This window comes from Ranitomeya variabilis, chromosome 3 (assembly GCF_051348905.1).
Source record: "Ranitomeya variabilis isolate aRanVar5 chromosome 3, aRanVar5.hap1, whole genome shotgun sequence".
Taxonomy (NCBI): domain Eukaryota; kingdom Metazoa; phylum Chordata; class Amphibia; order Anura; family Dendrobatidae; genus Ranitomeya; species Ranitomeya variabilis.
In genome coordinates this window covers 105,991,657-106,009,511 of record NC_135234.1, presented here as the reverse complement: position 1 = coordinate 106,009,511, position 17,855 = coordinate 105,991,657, and the positions used below count along the sequence as shown (strand labels likewise).

Here is a 17,855-nt window from a genome sequence, read left to right as displayed (position 1 = left end):
GATGATTTTGGTGGTAGTATCTACTCTAGTACTATGATCCACTGTTTAAAAAAGGAGCCGGCCCGTCACTTCTCTTGGAGGACATCGGTACTGAACCTGGAATAACTATATCAGGGAGTACTTTATATTATGTTTCCAGCACATTTGAGGAAATAATGGTAATGTGGCAAAGGCCAGCCCCTTTGATGATTTATTAATGTTGCATAGCTTGGATATACCTTGGACTTACGATGGCCTTATGAGCTCATGGCGGTGCCCTTCATCTATATATTTTACCAGAAATTTTCTTGCCATATAATAATATGAATACATACAAAACTTTTTATCACAATATGTAAGGCTTGTAGATCAAAGTGATTTCCTGTTTTTGTTTTTGCTTTATCAATCAATTAAATGTATAATACAGAGATCACATTAAATTGATTGATTAAAAAGTCACATTATTTGTACAATGAAAATACAATATCTTGTTGCATCCAATGTAAGCAAACAATAGCTGCTCATATTTGATTACCACCTCGGCTTATTGTTTTTTCCAGTTGCTTCTTTTTATATTTCAATCATCAGCTCCATGCTTCTGCAAGAAACTGATCATACACACAAGAGGAAAGATGGTCAAATCTGCCTCCTATATTTTCCCACTGACAGACGTCAAGGGAGGAGAGATTGGGAATGGTGGGTTTCAATTACCTTCTCTTCTAGATGGTCAATCAGGAAAAACTGAAAAAATTCCTTAGTGTTAACTGTGATACCATGAAACCCAGCATATAATAGGACATTAGTGAATACCATGCAATACCTCCTTCCAGGGCCCTTGAGAACACCAACTTTGAAATACTGTAGTCTTGGGATTTATATTGATAACCTTATTCAAGCCAACAGCTATTTTTTCCTGACCTACATTAAAAATGCATGCCCATCCACGTCTGGGGTAAGGGGATTATCCCAATGCCAATCATCTGTGGTAGTGACTTATATCATAAGAAAACAAGGGACTGGGCATGTTGAAATCCAGCATTCCCACCAATCTCTCTTTTCTCTGACATTTCTTTTTGAAGAATGGTTGGGAGGCCTCCAAAGACGAGATACATAGCTGATCCAACCAGAATCAGGAGAAGAATATATGATTGAGCAGTGAGCCCACAAAGACATACACAAAGGGTAGCTAATGCCAATAAGTGGTAATAAAAAGCCAGCTTTCTTCCTTCTAGAGAAGAGCTACTTTGCATACACTTTTTCCTGGAAGTACTGCCTGGCCTATAAGTCTTGCAAGTTAGAGGTCTACAAAAGGAGAACGAGTACTCTTTAGACCTCTGTTACAGACCCTAATACTGAAACCCCATGCAGCTGTCTGTGGATGAGTATCTTTTCCTTCTGGTTTGGTATGTAAAGTCTCATGGTGAGGCTCTTTAAAGGGTCAGACATTGACTGCAAAGATAACTCCCTCCATTATGTGGCATGAGAAAGTCAACTTTGTGATGGAGAACTTATTTACATACCTTTACCCATGAAGCATTGCTTGGCTTATAAATCTCACTAAGCCAGCCAGTGGTTTCCAAAAGTAAAAACATGACTGTCTAGCTCAATGGTCCCCAATCTTTCTTACCTTGAAAGCTACCTTAAGCTCTAAGAGAGGGTTGCGAGCCACATCAAGACCACCCAGAGAAGTAAAATCCGTCTCTTGCCTCCCTCCCGGTGACATCCAGAGCTCCTATTACTAGTATAATGATAGCAATAGCTATCATACCAAAACAGAATATTTACATCCAGGGGTGGCCACCTTACTCTCTAATCAAGGACTCCTACCACACTATAAATTCCAAATTCATTCACCATCAAGCAGGAGATTGAATGATGCCTCCAGCTAAACATTCAGATCTGCTTTTGTTATGTGACCCTACTCACAATAGTCGCCATAAGGAGACCTGGTCTTCATAGCTGTTTGCAAGCTCTGGTGCTAATGAACACTGCTGGCAGACAGGCATGAGCCACATGTGGCTCCATGGGTGATGGATGTTAATGGCCCTAAAATTTCTAAGTAAATGCATCTATAGGGTAGAACGCCTCTCCTGACTCCTAGCCCACAATGTTTCGTCCACATTTTTTGGAATGTGAGCATACAAAAAAAGAATGACAATATCAATTTTTTAAGAATGGAATTAAGATATCATTTTTGAAGACTGTTCCCCAAGCTTAGAATTTTTCATCTGTCATACATGGGTAATGAAATTATCGTGGACTGCTGGCAGCTATGCAGAGGTGAAAAGAAAGATGTATTGATCTTGAGCTTTCCTGCTGGAAATGAATAAACAGCCAGAAAACAACAGAACAAATAGATTAAAAGTGAAACCTATGCTATGTTGGATGTGAGAATGCGAATACCCCATAGACAATGACTTACAGATATAATCGTTTTGTGGGTTCCGCTAAATAATGGATCTGATCAATATTCTTAGTTTTGAGCTACAAACCTGTGAAACCATTAGATCCTCCTATTGTCAGGCTTCTGTTTTGTGAGAGAGCCAGAAAATAAATTGGTGAGACATTTATAGTAGAACAAATAAAGGTTGCCAATGCAGCAAAGCAAGAGGAGGCACCGAGAGATTGCGGCAGAGTATGCTGTTACGTTTAAATGGGTTTTCCACTACATTTATATTGATGACCTATTGCTAGGATAGATCATCAATGTAAGATTGGTAGGGGTCTGACACCTGGCACCCCCACTGGTTAGCTGTTAACACCTATAGCAGCTGGATGTAAACAGTGTAGGGAGCAGAACAGCATAGCTCCATCATGCCATTTACTGGCCATTGCCGGATACTGCAGCTCATATACTATTGAAGAGAATTAGAAGCTGATCTGCAGTGACCGGCCGCTGCCTCTATACAATATACTGTATATAGGGGCTCACACTGTATATAGGGGGTTATGTCGAAGCTCATACTCTATATAGAGAAGCTATGTGAGGGCTCACTCTGTATATAGGGGCTATACCTGGGCTCACATGGTATATAAAGGGTTATATGAGGGCTCATACTGTATATAGGGAAGCTATGTCGGGCTCACATTGTATATAGGGGCAATGTGGGTGCTCATATTTAATATAGGGGATTATATTGGGGCTGACTGTAAGGGGGCTCATACTGTATATAGGGGTACTGTGTAGGGGCTCATTCTATAAGGAGGTCTTTTGGAGGGCTTATACTGTATTTAGTGGCACTGTGTGTGTGCTCATACTGTATATGGCAGACTATGTGGGGGGCCATACTGTATATGTGGGGCTATGTGGGGGGCTCATACTCTATATAGTGGTACTGTGTAGGGGCTCATACTATAAGGGGGTCTTTTGGAGTTCTTATACTGTGTTTAAGGGGACTGTGTGTGTGTTTATACTGTATTTGGAGGGACTATGTGGGGGCAATACTGTATATGGGGCTATGTGGGGGGGCCATGCTGTATATGTGGGGGGCTCATACTGTATATAGGGATACTGTGTAGGGGCTCATACTGTATATAGGGATACTGTGTAGGGGCTCATACTATAAGGGAGTCTTTTGGAGGACTTATACCCCTGTTTATTCTGATCACCAGCAGAGCAGGGGAGAATGATGAGAGCCATGTTCCACACCCGGTGCCGGGGAACAGCGCTTACTGTATCGCTCCTTGTGATACTGATGCGGCACAAGCATGCCACACATGTGCCGCAAGTATTACACACACGGACACTGACATCTCCAATACCGGAAATATCAGGACGTGTGAAAGAGGCGTTATAGCAGGTTTTTCTGTATGGTTGCTGTCACACACTAAAAGATGATTTATATTGCAAAAAATAGTTTTTGCATCACCATATTTTGAGAGCTACAATATTTCCATATTTTGGCCCACAGAGACATGTGAGGTCTTGTTTTTTGTGGGAAGAGTTGACGTTTTTATTGGTACCATTTTTGGGCACATTACTTTTTTATCGCTTTTCTTCCGATTTTTGGGAGGCAGAATGAACAAAAGCTAGCAAATCATGAATTTCGTTTTTTGTTTTTTTTTGGGGGGGGTTTATACCGTTCCGCGTGTGTTAAAATTGATAAAGCAGTATTATTCTTCAGGTCAGTATGATTATAGCGATACCTCATTTATATTTTTTTATGTTTTGGCTCTTTTATACAATAAAAACTATTTTATATAAAAAATAATTATTTTTGCATCGCTTCATTCTGAGGACTATAACTTTTTCATTTTTTTGAAGATGATGCTGTATGGTGGCTCATTTTTTGTGGGACAAGATGACGTTTTCAGCGGTACCATGTTTATTTACATCCGTCTTTTTGATCGCATGTTATTCCACTTTTTTGTTCTGCAGTATGATGATAAAGCGTTGTTTTTGCCTTGTTTTTTTTATGGTGTTCACTAAAGGGGTTAACTAGTGGGACAGTTTTATAGGTCGAGTCATTATGGATGCGGTGATACCAAATATGTGTACTTTTATTGCTTAGATTTTTTTCATTCAAATATTTATTGATAGGATAAATATTGATTTTTTTTATATTTTTTGTAAAATATTTTTACAATTATTTAAAAAAATATTTTTCTTTCATTCTAAGTTTTACACTTTGTCCCTCTATGGGACACTCATTTTCTGCAGGCTGATTGCTTCTATAGCATGCAGAACTGCATGCTATAGAAGCTGTCAGCGCTGCATATATTTTACACTGACCTGAGAGGCTTCCTGATCATCACTGTGCATGACAGGAAGTCTCTCAGCTCTGGAGACCCAGATGTCATCATGACGACATCGAGTCTTCAAGGCAGCGATCGGCATCCTGCGGCGTGCCGCGAGGTCTTCGATCCTGAGGTAGAGGGGCTGTCAGCCCCTGTGCCGGCTCCGGAACACTGCGATGTGGTCTGTGATCGCTCCTGGCACTTAGTGCTGGGAGTCAGCTGTGAGAATCAGCTGACACCAGGCCGCACACCACCCATGTGCGCGGCCGATCAGCGATGACATACTATCCCGTCCATGGTCAGACGAGCCCAGGAAAGCTCCTTCAAGGCAAACCATACTATAACACATAATTTCTTATTTTTTTTTGCGAATTTACTTTCTAAGTGTAAAAGTAAGAAACCTTCTAAGTAGTCTTCATTAAATATTTTCATTTTGCTGCTGCAGAGTGTCTTATATCTGAATGTGCTGTAAAACTGTCAACGATCCAAGTGAGCTTCAGATTCTGAAGACCCCCTTGTACTACCGCTTTCTTCTAGGCCTCATTCACAGACCAGCTGCTCATTTCTTGACTATTAAGATGTCATGTTTGGGTAAGGAGACCCGCCAACTTTCCTTGACTCATGGTCTTACATATTGAACTGTAATATGGCCTTAGAGATGGCAACAAAGAAAGGGTTGGAGTGTGCACAAGTCTCCACAATGTAGATAGGGGAGAAAGCATGCTGAGTCTCCGGGAGGTCAGGAAAAAAAGCTATAGAAAAAAGAAAAACACAATAAGAGAAAATAAGAACAATGTCGAAGCTGTGCTGATATATGAGCTACTTAAAACAGAAGCTTTTGGATACACAGACTTGTCATCCAGCCTATTTTACTGTAAGAAACACACAAACCTTACATCCAGCCTATATTACTGTAATGGACTCTCCCACAGCAGAAAACTCTGAAACTTGGATCTGGATGCAAATTGCATAACAGGGGCTCTGAAAATGAAAGAAGAGGAGCAAACTGGGGGTCTACAAAGGAATGACGACTGCAGTTTGAAACCATTAACATATGTGCAACTAATTGTTTGCAATGTCAAGATGTCCATAGCTGTTACGTCAGTCACACTCTTAGACTAAAAGGCACAGTTTCCTTTACATATTTTTTTATAGTTGACTTTTGCACCTAAATGAGCTGTAAAAATGAGAAGACTATTCTAGCTCAGGATAGAGACAGTACATGACAATTTTATATATGTAAAGAATAAAGAGAGCCTTGGTTAATGGAGTGCTGGGTGGAGGGTGTAATTCTAGTGGATGGAGGCAGAAGGTTATTCAGTGCTTTGTATTCACAAGCTAAAAATATGTCGAGTCCCCAGCTCTTGTTCCCACCACATTTTCTGATCACTCAGGGGTAAACTCCAATGCATTATAGAACTACTGACAAGAAGACATTTTTGAGTGATTAGACGATCTGCGTCTGAGTCACAGATAGGTCACATTTATGCAAGAATGTAGAAACCACTCGAGGCGTAACAAACTTTCACCTCTGTCTCTTAATGCTTAGTTTCTTAGTTTGGCAAGTGTTTCACTTCTTGGGGACTAAAGAAAATGAGAATATTTTGTTGAATAAAATATCGATCATTTCCCATTTCTTAAAAATTAGTTATTACATCATATGCAATCCCCTACTTAAGGATCCATATGTTTTACATTAACAGAATTATAAGAGCAGGAATTTGTAAAGTCATACTTATTGCAGCTTTTACAAGAATGAGATAGCTAAAACAAGAGTAACATAGCTCTGAAAAATGCATGGCATGTCATTAGTATACATACAACATTCCGGTCTTGTCTCCGTCTAAGGTTAGTTCTAGTGGCCTCCACCAGGGCTGATAGTGTTGACATCCAGTTCTTCTGTCATCTAACAACTGAGGCTAGTGATTGGCTGTGGTAGTCAGGTGACGTGTTTAGTTTGCGCACAGTTCCTGGTGCCATCTCCTGGTCGTCTGTGGTTTCTAGACCCTGAGTTACTTGTCTGCAGCTTCCAGTAATCCTGCTGCTTGTCAGTAGTCTTCAGGACTTCACCTGTTTTTCTGCGGCTTCCAGTAAACTTGATAATTGTAAGCATTGTTCAGGATTTCACTTGTTTCTCGGTGTCCAGTATTCCAGTAACCTTGCTGCATATCAATGGAGGAATTAACTTGTTTGTCTGCAGTTTACAGTAACCCTGCTACCTGTCAGTGGTCTTCAGGACTTCACTTGTTTACGGCTTCCAGTAAACCTGCAAACTGTCAATGTTGTTCAGGACTTCACTTGTTTCTCTTCATCCAGTATTCCAGTAACCTTGCTACCTGTCAGTGGTATTCAGGAATTTACCTCTGTGCTTGCGGCTTCTATAGACTTTTTAGCTACTTCGTAGATCTGTCTGCTACCAGTCCTCAGTCTTCTAGGACCTCTGTTGAGTGTCCGATGGTTTTCAGGACATCTCCTTGCTGACTGTGGCTTCCAAAAACCTTGCTCCTGTCAATGGTCTTTAGGAATTCACCTGTGTGCCTGCGGCTTCCATAGACTTTTTAGTTACTTTGTAGATCTGTCTGCTACCAGTCCACAGTCTTCTAGGACCTCTGCTGAGTGTCCGATGTTTTTCAGGACATCTCCTAGCTGACTGTGGCATCCATGGTATTTAGACATTCTTAGACATGTCTGCAGTCTGAAGTACTCCTTTAAGACTTTCAGGTTGCTTCTACATGTCTGCTTGCGGCTTCCAGGACCCCTTTAATGGTTTCAGTTTGACTCTACATACCTGCCTGTGGCTTCCAGGACTTCTCCTTTCCCCTTGTGACTTGCAAGACCCCTTTAAGACTTTAAGTTTGCCTCTAGCAACTCTGTTATCTGCTGCACTGAGAGGATCCATCTCACCTACTGTGCCCGTTTTTTGTAACATTACTCGTGTGCATTTCTAGAGATACTGGGGGGGGAGGTTTCCCATCTCTACTATAGAGAACAGAGCACTTCCTCATGGAAAATAAGCCACAAAGGCTGACACTCTAGAAAGCGCTGGCAACACTGGCACATTCCCTCATGCTTTAATAGAAAATTCCTGATAAACGTAAGATAAAGAGTGAGTGACGCCCTCCACCCAAAAGCCATAGCAAGAGAATCACACTGATACTCTTGAAATATTATAGATGGCAGTAATGTGCAAATCTGAAGCATATTCATTTAAGATATTCCATTGCTTAATGATCCCATGGGATGCAAACTTTGAGAAATTTCCTCATACTTTTAAAAAGGGGCAACAGCATTGCTTCACATTCATAATTTTCCTCTGCAAAAGGGCATTCCCGGCCAGCCACACCAGCATGGCTATGTAAGAGCACTGCTCTGCAGGAGAAACTGAAGAGGTCACCGCACTGAAGTAGTGAATTAATGAATATGTAAGGAGATGGACATGCTACCCATGCCCGAAGAAGAAGCTGTGTTGATATACAATGCATTGTTTTACACATTTATTGTTTTGCGTCGTTATGTAATGAGGCAATGTTCTGCTCAGCAAACGGTAATGAGTAGGCATCGACAGAGTTAACAGTTGGGATGAGCCCAGGATGGGAGAGGCTATGTGAAAAGACAGGAGACATTAGAAGGGCAGATAGGGCCCAGCTGGTGGCTGGAGCAGACCTAACGTCTGGCTAGTTAGCAGAACAGCATATAGTGAGTGTTCCTGTAGCAAGAGAGAGATGAGTGAGGCAGATAATAAGACTCTGCAGAGAAGAGACAACTGAAAAGTGAGTAGCAATCTGGAGTCAGAACAGAGATAAAGAGGGAGAAGGAAGAAGTGTCGGGGCCTGAGGCTGGATGGTACGAACTTTACAACTGGAAAGGTAACGGAACATGCAAGGGAAAGGAAAGAGGAATTAAAGGAAATAAAATGGTAGTTTGGAGGAGTAGAAAAGGAAGCTGACTAGCTGCCATTTTTTAACACAGAAACTCTCCTACGAAAAGAAGGACACAATTTTGTGGGTTGGAACTTAATACTCTTGGCTACTAGACTGTGGGGAGGTGATTGAGAACAAGGGAAGCTCCCCAAGTAATGTGCTGGGCTAGTTAGGAGAAGAGATAGCAATGGAGAAAGACAAAGTGACTCCAGATGAGAAGGAAATGTGTGTAATTCTGTTCCATGCTACTAGAGAAATGTCCATGAAGATGTAATAATAATAATAATAATAATAATTTTATTTATATAGCGCCAACATATTCCGCAGCGCTTTACAACTTATAGAGGGGACTTATACAGACAACAGACATTACAGCATAACAGAAATCACAGTTCAAAACAGATACCAGGAGGAATGAGGGCCCTGCTCGCAAGCTTACAATCTATGAGGAAAAGGGGAGACACAAGAGGTGGATGGTAACAATTGCTTTAGTTATTTGGACCAGCCATAGTGTAAGGCTCGGGTGTTCATGTAAAGCTGCATGAACCAGTTAACTGCCTAAGTATGTAACAGTACAGACACAGAGGCTATTAACTGCATAAAGTGTATGAGAACATGATGGAGGAACGTGATTATGTTGTTGTTTTTTATTAATAGGCCACACAGGGATAATTAGGTTAATGCGTTGAGGCGGTAGGCCAATCTGAACAAATGAGTTTTTAGTGCACGCTTAAAACTGTGGGGATTGGGGATTAATTGTATTAACCTAGGTAGTGCATTCCAAAGAATCGGCGCCGCACGTGTAAAGTCTTGGAGACGGGAGTGGGAGGTTCTGATTATTGAGGATGCTAACCTGACGTCATTAGCGGAGCGGAGGGCACGGGTAGGTTGGTAGACTGAGACCAGAGAGGAGATGTAGGGTGGTGCTGAGCCATGGAGTGCTTTGTGGATGAGGGTAGTAGTTTTGTACTGGATTCTGGATTGGATGGGTAGCCAGTGTAATGACTGGCACAAGGTAGAGGCATCGGTGTAACGGTTGGCGAGGAATATGATCCTGGCAGCAGCATTCAGGACAGATTGGAGCGGGGAGAGTCTGGTAAGAGGGAGGCCGATTAGTAGAGAGTTACAATAGTCCAGACGAGAATGAGAATGTATACCTACTATCTACTATACATAGTTCCTACCAAGTTATTCTTCAGTAAAAAGAAGTTTATTTTTAAACTGTGGTCTCCTGAAATTGACCCTGTAACATCCGGTCCTGGCTAGCCAAGTTCAACGGCACTATGAGGTACAGAGGGAAATCGTCAAAGCAGCTAAAGTTCACACACCCAGCCAACGACCTCCATTTACATGTTGCATGCTGGGGCGTGGAAGATGAGTACCTCACTCACTACTACCACCCCGTGCCACATTACAGATAGGTGACAACTTGATGATCAATAGGCTTCCTACTGCTGGGATCTGCAGCGATCAGCAGGTGTAGAGGACATGGTAGAGCAGATGCTCGACCGCAATTCCCTTCATTCCCAATTCGACTGCCGAGCTCTGCACTCGTCTTTGTCCGGCAGCCTCATAGAGAATGAATGGAGCGGCGATTGGGTGTCCGACCTGCCACTCAATTATGTAAAGGGATCAAATAAACTCATCAGGGATAAAAATTCCCTGTTCTGCTGATCTGTACGTGTCTCAGTAACTAATGAAATACCAGAAAATACTATAAAAATATGGGTATTTCACAGAACGAGCAAGTATTTGAATGATTACTCAGCACATATAAATATAAAAATATATTTGGTAACAGTGCATGAATAGTACACAGCAGCAGTCAAATAAAGTAACATATGGCAACTAAGGCAGCTTAGAATATATTATACTGTCTGTCCCTTTCCCAGGCAAATCATCAAATTTATGGTATGGGCCAAAGAGGGTTGATAAATCTTATATTAGTATATCTTCCACTCCTCCCTAGAGAAGGTATGACTACTATAAAAACTGACAGCAATGCATATGTCACAGTATTCTTGTTTTTTTTCTGTTAAGGCAAATTTCCACAAACAGATGTAAGCCGTTTATAAATTCTATCTATAGACAAAGAAAACATGTGGATGTGTGTGATCCCATTAGTACAAAATGCTCTTAAACTGTATATGTTAGTTCTTGACTTCTGTGCTAATTCTGCAGGACATTTGTGTTCTCCAAGGAAATGAGAATAGCAGTGACCCATGGATATCCTTCATGGTCTACTTCATTTGTGTGAAATCAACATATTTGTGTTTTTTCATGTGCCTGACATCAAATAGCTCTACAGCGCTGAATTACACATTGCTGTCTCCTACAATTTCCCAATCCAAAGTAGATTAATTGCCACAACATACAGTATTAAAGAGATATATGTGCAGAGGAGCCAGGCATAAGAAGGTGTAGTTCCTCCGTTACCATAAGAAAGGTAGGAAATAAGCATCTCTTGACAAATTTTACTTTATTGGAATTAATCTGAAATTATGTGTATGGCCCGCTTGACTATCATATCAATTTTTAATGTTGGTACTTTGACATGTTGACCTTACTCCAGGTCACATTAATGTAGATATACACTCACCGGCCACTTTATTAGGTACACCATGCTAGTAACGGGTTGGACCCCCTTTTGCCTTCAGAACTGCCTCAATTCTTCGTGGCATAGATTCAACAAGGTGCTGGAAGCATTCCTCAGAGATTTTGGTCCATATTGACATGATGGCATCACACAGTTGCCGCAGATTTGTCGGCTGCACATCCCAAAGATGCTCCATACAAGGCAGGATGGATCCATGCTTTCATGTTGTTTACGCCAAATTCTGACCCTACCATCCGAATGTCGCAGCAGAAATCGAGACTCATCAGACCAAGCAACGTTTTTCCAATCTTCTACTGTCCAATTTCGATGAGCTTGTACAAATTGTAGCCTCAGTTTCCTGTTCTTAGCTGAAAGGAGTGGTACCCGGTGTGGTCTTCTGCTGCTGTAGCCCATCTGCCTCAAAGTTCGACGCACTGTGCGTTCAGAGATGCTCTTAGGCCTACCTTGGTTGTAACGGGTGGCGATTTGAGTCACTGTTGCCTTTCTATCAGCTCGAACCAGTCTGCCCATTCTCCTCTGACCTCTGGCATCAACAAGGCATTTCCGCCCACAGAACTGCCGCTCACTGGATTTTTTTTCTTTTTCGGACCATTCTCTGTAAACCCTAGAGATGGTTGTGCGTGAAAATCCCAGTAGATCAGCAGTTTCTGAAATACTCAGACCAGCCCTTCTGGCACCAACAACCATGCCACGTTCAAAGGCACTCAAATCACCTTTCTTCCCCATACTGATGCTCGGTTTGAACTGCAGGAGATTGTCTTGACCATGTCTACATGCCTAAATGCACTGAGTTGCCGCCATGTGATTGGCTGATTAGAAATTAAGTGTTAACAAGAAGTTGGACAGGTGTACCTAATAAAGTGGCCAGTGAGTGTAGAAGTAAATTAAAAATATGTTGATCCCTTCAATGTGTGACATTGAGAAAGCAAACACTCTGGCCTTTTAGGGAAAGATGGTTTTAACACATGTTTCTCAACGCAGTGATCCAGAACACTGCCCCCATCCCTAATGGGAAATATGCAAATGCATGTAGAAAAGCCGCGGAGACACCATCACGTGTTTCTCAACGCAAGCAATAAATAGCCAGGTCTTTCACCGGGAAGGAACAACCACGGGAAGGGCAGCATCTAATAAAGGAAAACCACCTATGGCAAAACATGGTATCCATCCACAGACAGCTGTTTCGGGGTATTTGCCCCTCATCAGTGTGGAGTAGGAAACTGGCTATTAGGAGCAGTGCCTGGTGAAAAGACTATAAACATAAGGGTGAATGACTTCGGGGAGATCAAAACATCTCTTAAGGGATGGGGGCAGTGTTCTGGATCACTGCGTTGAGAAACATGTGATGGTGTCTCCACGGTGTTGGATGTTTTGATCTCCCCGAGGTCATTCACCCTTATGTTTATAGTCTTTTCACCAGGCACTGCTCCTAATAGCCAGTTTCCTACTCCACACTGATGAGGGGCAAATACCCCAAAACAGCTGTCTGTGGATGGATACCATGTTTTGGCATAGGTGGTTTTCCTTTATTGGATGCTGCCCTTCCCGTGGTTGTTCCTTCCCGGTGAAAGACCTGGCTATTTATAGCTTGCGTTGAGAAACACGTGATGGTGTCTCCGCAGCTATTCTACATGCGTTCCCCTAAGTGATGTCACTGGGGCCAGCTCTGCTTTTGCTACACTTCCTGTTCTTCTTAGCGCGTGCACTGATAATGTGCTCAGTTGCTGGCTCATTACTTCTGATCAGAGCCGGGAGCGAGCGCACTGTTACTGTGCACTGAGAAGAACAGTGCACAGTGACAAGAATCTACTGAGCATCGGTCGGAATTGATAACCAGAGTATGCCTAGCCCCTGAAAAAGATGTCACTGATGACGCTTCGTTTCAGGGAGGGGGCAGCGGCTGTGGGAATGACCCCAGACTCTGCCCCCTGATGACGACTGGTTTTACTATCCCAGCATGCACTGAGGGATCATCAAACAAAGCATCATCACAGACAAAGTAGTAAAAGAAATCAGATAATGTAGTAATGGAACAATAGGGAATGTTTAATTAAAGTTTATTAGAAAACAGATTAGATTATGACATCAAATACATAGCAATTTAGGATTAAAATAAATTTTAGCTCCAGACCACCTACTTAAAATGATGGTGGTAAAATGGAAGATTCGTCTGCCTAAATATATGACCCTGTTTTTCTGATAAGTAATCTAAATCACAAAAGGTAGGTCCCATATAAAAAAAAATGTTGGTCACTTCTGATCAAGATGGGTTGACATGTTTTGATGTTGCCATTGTGAAGCTCTGGACAATTTTGGACTTAGAAATACATTCACCCAGTAAGTTGTTCTGTAAGAAATAGTTGTTTTTAGTTATAAAGTTTTCTGCTAAGAAATGGTAAATGTTACAACACAAATAAAACATTTAATATATGCAATCTTGTCGAATTCCTTGGAGCCTCCTGACAACCTATCTCTGTGTGTCTAACAGCAGGTGCGGAGATTTGCCGAGTGCGTCGCACAATCTGTGTGTCTCTTCAGAATAGGTTGGTTATATAAAAATACTATTCATGCTGGGAAGTCATCATCAAACAACAGTCACCTTGCGCTTTGCATCACATTCCGTTTACATGCCGCTCACATAGCTCCTAATCATATATTCAAGACCTATGCAAATTCTTTTTTATCAGAGGGGCTCATTAAAAACAGTGATGCTTTCGCAGGTGATTTATAAATCCTCTCTGAGAACAAGATAGCAGTTAGTTTTTCTCTCCCTGTTACGAGCAGGCAGCCATTAAAGGCCATTGGTTCCTGCCATCTATTGTTGTAACAATCCAATGCTGTAGTTTGTTTAGGGCTATAAATTCCACCATGTCTTCAATTAACGTGCTTGTGTTTCACCCTACGGTTCAATACCTGCTCAGAATTATTAGTGAAAGAGGGTTTTTTGTGTTATGTGAATGCTTCGCCTGCTTTGTGCTTTCCATTATGGGTCACCGAACAGAATTTAAATGCTATTAAGCCTATCGTCAAAATAGCAACTAAACTTTGGGGAAAAAAATGCACAGATGGTGGGTGGTTTCACCTCTTTCCAACCCCAATACATCTTTCTGCTTGGAAGTAAAGTTTGAATGAAAAGCAGCCTCATCTCTCTGCTAAAGTCCCTTCTTTGCGGTGCCTCCAGCTGTTATTTTGTTTAATCTCACTCAAGCATTGAAATGTCTCCCCTGCTTCCTCTGACCTTCTCCTATGTCCATAAAATAGCCTGGTTAAAACCAGACATAAGGCTGCCCAAGGATAGATGGATATTTTATGGCCTGAGTCCTTAGAGGGTGGTGGTTGGACATTCATCACTCTGTTGCTGTGGCAGATCTTGGCTAGTCTGAATTTCTTTATGCTGGCCCAGAACAACGTCCTTGATGTTTTCTTAGGATGAAAATGTGGCTATGCAATAGAAGAATAAAAGAGAAACCTTCGCCTCTCCTGACATGTCTGTAATAATCAATAATCAATGGACATTCTGGATATATAATGTAATGATCCTAATGATGCTTCTTTTATCAGTACTGTTTGTTGCATCATTCCTCTTTCACATTTATGAATACTGTGACAACTGTGTGTTACTAGCTAGCTGTGTGTCCCTGCACAGTCTAATATTATCCAATCAGTGCTGCCAGTATCAAACTATGCAGGGACACACCCACATTGAAAAGAAGAATAGTAACACCCACTTGTCAATTTATTCATAGCTTTTGTAAGAAGGATAAAAGAGGGAGAGCACAATGCAGAGATCTAAAACAATGATCCAAAATTATTATATCATGAAGAATATATGTGGCACCCCAGGAGTTCGGGTACCACAGTGGTGTTGCCTCCCTCTCGGGGAGGGTAATGCCATGCCTGGAGACAGGAGGGATCCTTTTGGCAGGTAATCTTACATTCAACACATTCTGACTCCAGGCCAAAAGGGGGAGCTCAAAATCTGGTTTTAGGGGAGCTTCCCTGATATACATCCTGGTCTGGAGGAGGAGTTAGTTAGTCTGGTGCAGACAAGAGACAGGTAAAGAGCAGAGAAGTGATCAGGAGCTAGAGGAGGGCTGCGACTGGGCCCCTCTAAGCTAAGCGCAGAAACCAGGCATCGGGTGCCCGAGGTTGTGGGCAACTGCAAGCCCCACAGCAGAACCGGAGGGCAGGAAGCTAAAAGTGACTTGCCCACATTAAACCTGAGGTACAGCAGCATTCCAGAGCCCGGAGTCACTGTGTAAAGAGACCCCAGGAACGGTTCAAGCTGCCTACCATGCAGGCACGGTCCCAGGATAGGAGAGCAAGAGAACCTTGTTAGGACTCCACAGGCAGCAAGGACTAGAAACCAGCACATAGTGGAAGGCTCCCAAACTGACCTGGCAAAAGGGATTTCCTCTTGTCTTCAGGCTGCCTGGACTCCATCTACACCTGTTGCCGGTACCCTGGACTGAGGCTGACTACAACATCAGTAAACCAGGTAAAGACTGCAACCCTGTGTCCTCCATTTATTTGCAAGCATTCACAATCCCTGCCAAACACATCGGGAGCCCTGGGGACCCTGCTTCACCTTTGAGAAGCGTCACTATCTTTGCTGCAGTTACATCGCCCCAGAGGACCCCTTTAAGCAGCGTCGGTCCCCTCTGACCGAGAACCACAGGTGGCGTCACGAATACAAACTTTATTAATACCCTTTAAAGACCTTTCCTGTTGTGGATTCTGTTTGTGGGCTCCCTCTGGTGGTTACTGCTGGTACTGGGTGACTTTGGTGGGTTGCGGCCTTTGGTTTCCACCTGTCCATCAGAGGCTGGGTGTTTCCTATTTTACCTGGCCTTTCTGTCATTCCCTTGCCGGCTATCAATGTATTCAGATGTGCTCTGTTTGGTTCCTGCCTACCTGCTCCCAGATCTTTCAGGATAAGCTAAGTGCTGATTTTCAGTTGTTTGGTTTTTTGTCCAGCTTGCTTATTATGTCTCTATGCTAGCTGGTAGCTCTAGTGGACTGAGGTTCTCCCCATGTGCCATGAGTTGGCACATGGGTTCTTGTAATCTCAGGATGGTTTTTTGATTAGGGTTTTTTGCTGACCGCTCAGACCCCTTTTGTACCGTTCTGCTTTCTAGTTTACAGCGGGCCTCAATTTGCTGAACCTATATATATCATCTCTATGTGTGTGCCTTCCTCTCATTTCACCGTCAATACATGTGGGGGGCAACTATACCTTTTGGGGTTCATTCCTCTGGAGGCAAGTGAGGTCTTATTTTCTCTGCAGTACTAGTTAGCTCTTAGGCTGGTGCGTGGCGTCTAGAACCAACGTAGGCACGCTCCCTGGCTATCTCTAGTTGCGTTTGTCAGGCGTAGGGCAGCGGTCAGCCCAGGTTCCATCACCCTAGAGCTCGTCCGATATTTTCTATTACTTTGCTTGTCCCTTGCTATCCCTAGCCATTGGGATTCATGACAGTATAGCCGGCCCACAAAGTGTTAATTGTTTGGGCTGAAGCAGGAGAAAAAGAAGTGTTTAAGGGAAATTTTTTTTTTTTTTTTTTTTTCCTTCAGAGTTTTGCTGCCTAGCCCTTAATTGCTGTCTAGCTGCTTCTTACCTCCTCTTAACCCTTGAATGGCTCTGATATTAGCTGTTTAACATGGATGTCCAGAGTTTGGCTTCCAGCCTGAGTAATCTCGCGGCAAAAGTTCAAAACATACAGGATTTTGTTGTTCACACTCCCATGTCTGAACCTAGAATTCCTATTCCAGAGTTCTTTTCTGGAGATAGATCTACCTTCCTGAATTTCAGGAACAATTGTAAATTGTTTCTTTCTTTAAAATCTCGCTCCTCTGGAGACCCTGCTCAACAGGTCAAGATTGTAATATCTTTCCTGCGGGGCGACCCTCAGAATTGGGCATTTGCATTGGCACCAGGGGATCCTGCATTGCTCAATGTGGATGCGTTTTTTCTGGCATTGGGATTGCTCTATGAGGAACCCAACCTGGAGATTCAGGCTGAAAAGGCTTTATTAGCCCTCTCTCAGGGGCATGATGAAGCGGAAATATATTGTCAAAAATTTCGGAAATGGTCGGTGCTTACTCAGTGGAATGAGTGCGCCCTGGCTGCAAACTTCAGAAATGGTCTTTCCGAGGCCATTAAGGATATTATGGTGGGGTTCCCTACGCCTACAGGTCTGAATGAGTCGATGGCTATGGCCATTCAGATTGATCGGCGTTTACGGGAGCGCAAACCCGTGCACCAGTTGGCGGTGTCTTCTGAACAGGCACCTGAGACTATGCAATGTGATAGAATTCAGTCCAGAAGTGAACGGCAAAATTATAGGCGGAAAAATGGATTGTGTTTTTATTGTGGTGATTCAGCTCATGTTATATCAGCATGCTCTAAACGCACAAAAAGGGTTGATAAATCTTTTGCCATTGGTACTCTGCAGCCTAAGTTCATTTTGTCTGTGACTCTGATTTTTTCACTGTCTTCCATTTCCGTCGATGCCTATGTGGATTCAGGCGCTGCCCTGAGTCTTATGGATTGGTCATTTGCTAAACGCTGCGGTTTTAGTCTGGAGCCTCTGGAAGTTCCTATC

General features: G+C 42.6%; 1 protein-coding gene across 1 annotated transcript in view; it reads right to left on the bottom strand.

The window, feature by feature from the left end:
* SERPINF1 (serpin family F member 1) overlaps positions 1–17,855 on the bottom strand; it is an 88,733-nt gene that overhangs the window by 40,511 nt on the left and 30,367 nt on the right. The gene's annotated exons all lie outside the window — the stretch shown is intronic.